The following is a 4,827-nucleotide window of genomic DNA, read 5'->3' on the forward strand; positions in this document are numbered from 1 at the left end:
TCCTCTGCCCTGAGTTGTTGTTGGAGGGCGACTGCCTCCAACTGCCCAGTAGCGTCTTTCACGACCCTCCTCCATAGAGGTCGATCTTAACACCGCTGGTACCGGTCTTCAGCAAGTCCACTCAGCTTCACATCCTCCCGTATTGCATCAGTCCATCTCTACTCCAGCCCGTTTCTTGCCCTTTTAACCTCTATAAATGGACAAACAAGCAACTTGGGCATGAGGTGGTGGGGCATGAGGGCTACATGACCCAGCAAATGCAGCGTTGCCTGCCGGAGGAGCTCATTAATGGGACTGTGTCGCGGTCTTTCAAGGACAATCCAGCCTGGTTAAACCAAGGATGGACCGTACGCAGGCCAGCCTAAATGTTTCTAACCAGCGCAGATGTTCCATGAGGGGTCAACATTTCACAAGTATAGAGAAGGAAGGGCATGGCTGTGGTTGAGACGATCCAAAGCTTCGTGTTGCGTAACAGACCATGAAGCTTCCACACAGCATTAAACAACCGATGAATAGATAATGCCGCCTAACTGATTCAGAGTGAGACCTCTGCTGTCAAACCGGAGCTGGTCATAAGCACACTGCTTAGATATGGAAAACTCTCCACTTTACACTCTACAAATGCTCCATTGTAGATAACACAACAACAACCGCCATTCGCCACTAAGTGGCGGTGACATCACCACGGTGCTTGTGCCAGGCTATGTGCACCTTGAGGCCATACACACACGTGCACACTTGTACATTTACACACTTGTACGCAATTGCACACTCACACACATGTACACACGTAAAGACAAAGGTCTTGTAGCCTACACAGAATATTAGGTCAAGTGCCCACCTATCAAGGACGGCACTAAACACAAGGGAGGTGGTGTGACCAGCGCCATGGCTGGCCGCCTTCGTCTCCCCCTTGCTGACGTTCACTACAAGCCACACCAGGTTCTCGTATTCATCTGAATCTAAGTAAGTTGGTAAATTTGTAAATGCGCAACTATTATAAGCCAGGTGATCACGAGGAGCGCGCAGGGGATGAGAGATCGGTTCTGATGTTTGCTGTCGCCATTCTTAACCGCGCACTTGACTCGAACTCGGCTCGCCGGGTCCGTAGCGCGGTGCGCTATCCGCTACGTGAGCGCCGATGCCGCGTCAGTTGTTTCTGTCACAGTTGTTGCCGCCACTGCTCGCACCCGTAGCCCTCATCGTCCTCCCCGTCGTCGTTGTAGCGCAGCGACCCGGCGTCCCGTCTGGCGGACGCCTGCAGCGGACGTCCCCGTACTTCCAGACCCTCGCCGTGGCCGAATCGCAGCGCCAGCGCCCCGAGCCGGCCTCCCTGAGCTCGCGGGAGGATCTCGACCGCTGGTAAAACGGTCGTGGCCGGCCCAAGTTCGAGTGCGCGCCCTCCCTTCTTACAGGTGGCCCAACTCGGATTGGGAGCTTGGGCAAACGTCCCCAATTCCCAATTCGGCAGCCTCTCACCACCGTTGTGACGGTTCAGAACTGGTTTCTAGTGCATTGCACACAATACCCGCTTGACCACTCGATGTCCGATCACGGCCACGATGCACCACTCCGCTACTCCTTCCGCAATCATCTGGCTCGACCACCTCTATCCATTCAGAGCGGTCTACATCGGCCGCTTCTACTGCCACCCATGCGCCCACCACTCGCTCTGCCTGCCTGTCAATTGCCTTCAACCCAATGGCTTTGAATACACCACACAGTCTCATTGGCTCTGGGAGAATAAGCAGGCCTGGGCTTAGTGCTTAGATAGGAGACTCCCTGGGAATACCTGGTGTTGTGGGCTTAGGCCACAAGGTGACTAGTCGAAGGCGTGCATCGATGGATTCTTGATTCCATCTATCCTTATCATTGAGGTGCATCCTCGTCGTATTCATGACGTTCTACTTGGTACCATTTCCTCCCACACGCACCACTCAATCCAATTGGCCAAACATTCCAATGTAGCGGGAGCCTCCTGATAATGTCTTGAGACTCAGTAAGGCTCTCCTGGGTAAACAGAAGGCAGCTTTAACATTTTGTCATTAGTCACCCTTTAACCCTTGTCTCTACACACCAACCTGCAGCATGTTCATAACTCATCCAGCTGACTGTTCATCAGCCCACCTTGGCCACCTGCTCCCCGTCAGCTGTTCCCTAACTTGGCCATTCGTCCGAATCGGCTGGCAGTGATTCAGCACTTTGGAGGCAAGAGTTGGCCACTCCGTGCTGGCCACATCACCCCCTCATGTGCCGTTCCGGCCTTAACAGATGTTTGCTCGCAGCATTTGCCCCGGCGGCCTCTTGGGGCGATAGGAGGGATCTCTGTCCTCTTGAGTTGGTGACCGAGCGATCGTTTGAGTGACGCGGCTCCCTGCCCACACATCGCCACCGCAGAGCGCGGGTCGCATGGCCCAGGATTAGGGTGAGCTCAGACTCGCGGTCGCACACGGGGAGCCAGAAGGAAACCCCACTCAGAAAGTGGAACGTATCGGCGACGTCCTCTTTGGTAACAAATGCCCTCCCTCTCTACTCCACTCCCATCACTTCTCACTTTCCTCATTCCGAGTGTGGCAATGTCTGACAACCCCTGTGTTTTCCCTGTCCCCAATTAGACTGTCAAGAAAGGCTCGGCATCCTCTTGAGCGAGTGGAAGCAGCCCATGAGGTGCGGTCTTGGTCGTGAAGCCCGTTGCGCTGACGCTACCGACGGCAGTGTCGCGCTTTTATTCTGCCCTCGGCTTCTTGTGGTGCTCACAAGGGGCCGGCATTCCACCGCACTCCCTCCCCAGCAACTCAACTACTCCCATTGCAAGGCCCACTATTCGATTCCGGATCAGATCATTTGTATGGTCTTGTTATCATTCGTATTGTTTCTCAATTATTCTCCGTTTAACGATTAAATGTAATAACTTGTTCAGTTTTGTGTGCTCTGTTAGCCACGGTCTCGCGTGGTAGGGGTGGCTCGCAAACCAACCTGCCGCACCGGTGTCACATTGACCATCACCACCATGGGCTTAAATGTCAAATATATTGAACGATTGGAAATAATAACTTCTCACGCATGCAACTCGGCGCTTTCATCAGGTGCGTATCGCGTGGCGTGATTAACAATCGTGCGGTTAGGGTCGAAGCTAGTTTTGTGTTGTTTATTAAAGTCGGGGCCATGGTCCGGTCGGCCCAAGTGCATGTAGAGTCCGGGCTCCGCTCGGTTCGGGGTACTGCCGGTGCACCCACGCTCGTGACGCCGGCACTGGTGTCTCTCCACAGCCCGAGCGAGCGCTACGAGGAGGAGATGGTGGTGCGAGCCGAGGCTCTGGTCAACTCCGGCAGGCGGCTGGTACAGAGGTACGAGCAGGAGAAGAGCCGTCTCGCCGACGGGCTGCTCCACCCACGCTCGCACGGATGGCCGGATGACGTCGCGTCCGCCGAACCACCGACCCGACGGACGACCCCCGCCCAGCCGCCAGCCCACGGGTACCCCCAACAAGTAAATCACCCGACAAGCATCATCCTGACCCACCGACCAAAAAAATTACAGACTGATAACTTGCCACCCCATCCAATGACCCCAAAAACACTTTCGCAACAATATATATGAACCCGACACCCGACTTGCCCACCCTCTGACTCTATAAGACACCGAGGCCAATACAATACAAAGGCAACGCAAAACTAGTTTAGCACCAATGGATTTGACTAAACCCACTCGTGCACAAGACCAGTTGAAAAACTATCCTGACATTTTTACAAATTAATACACACCTTGAGGAGGGGAATTCCTTAATCGGCATGCTCGAAGTGGTCGAGTGACACGGACGTATGTTCTCCTGTACGTGCATTACACGTAGTTATGTTCTCCTGTAAACGAGGGCTACTCCGAGGAAAATGTGCACAGCGCACGCTGCGCTCCCACGGTTTTGTCTTTATGATGAGCCGCGCTTTCCATGTCACAGCGATCTGCAGGTTCTGCGCTTGTTTAGCTTGAGGCTGTAGTCATCGCCGCGATGCCGCCAGGGAGTCTGCTGAGTGAGCTCCTGCGCCCCGTTATCAATCGAAGGCTCGCGTCGACGAGCCGCGTGCCGTCAGGCTCGTTCGGAACAGGACTGTGGCTGGGAGGGCTCGGCGGGTTGTTTACAAGTTCTTGGGAGACGCCGCCGTGTTTACACAACCAATGGGGGAGCAACGTCGGCTCGGAATGAACTCGGCAAAATTATATCACTTGAGAGAGAAGGCTGCAGATTTGTGCATGTCGTTGTCTCGTTACCAGCTTTTGGTGAACACTTGGGTGTCACGTGGTGCATTTTATCATTCTCGTGACAGACTGCAAAGGCTGAAGAAGAATTTCCTCACATCCGACATGACACAATATACGCACAGACACACGTAAAATGTACCCCCTGTACTTTCCAATATTCCTATAACCGTGCTTGATTCAAGACACTTATTACCTCTTTATCAGTGACACATTTAATAGTCATGATTTTTGCTGGCTGTTTTGTGTGTTTGGGTCTTTGGGACTGTCCGTGATGAACACAAATAAAATTAGTTCCTTGAGTGTAATCCCCTCCATATACGTAGGCTTTGTTCGGGCACTCCAGTTTGCTGCTACACACGATGACCAATTCAGCTCCTGCCCTCGCCCTCAGGACCCTCTTGGAAATGCAGCTTGAGACCACCAATCACTGCACCGCCACTCCCTGAATGCATGATATTGCAACATTGGTCAAAAATAAAATCCATTGCAGTCATTCTCAGCACAACAACGGATGAAGGCCCCTCCCGTACATCGCCTTCATAATGGGGGGTCATTTAACCATATTTCACC

General features: G+C 53.2%; 1 long non-coding RNA gene across 1 annotated transcript; it reads left to right on the plus strand.

Annotated features, from left to right (window-relative positions):
• Window positions 1-1,216: 1,216 nt before the first annotated feature.
• Window positions 1,217-4,562, plus strand: LOC142923408 (uncharacterized). Its single transcript, XR_012940748.1, has 2 exons — window positions 1,217-2,667; window positions 3,270-4,562. It is a non-coding gene; the product is annotated as an uncharacterized LOC142923408 (long non-coding RNA).
• The last annotated feature ends 265 nt before the right edge of the window (window positions 4,563-4,827 follow it).

This window comes from Petromyzon marinus, unplaced genomic scaffold (assembly GCF_048934315.1).
Source record: "Petromyzon marinus isolate PM22_M1 ecotype Great Lakes invasive population unplaced genomic scaffold, UKy_Petmar_22M1.pri1.0 PM_Scaffold_49, whole genome shotgun sequence".
NCBI classification, from domain to species: Eukaryota; Metazoa; Chordata; class Hyperoartia; order Petromyzontiformes; family Petromyzontidae; genus Petromyzon; species Petromyzon marinus.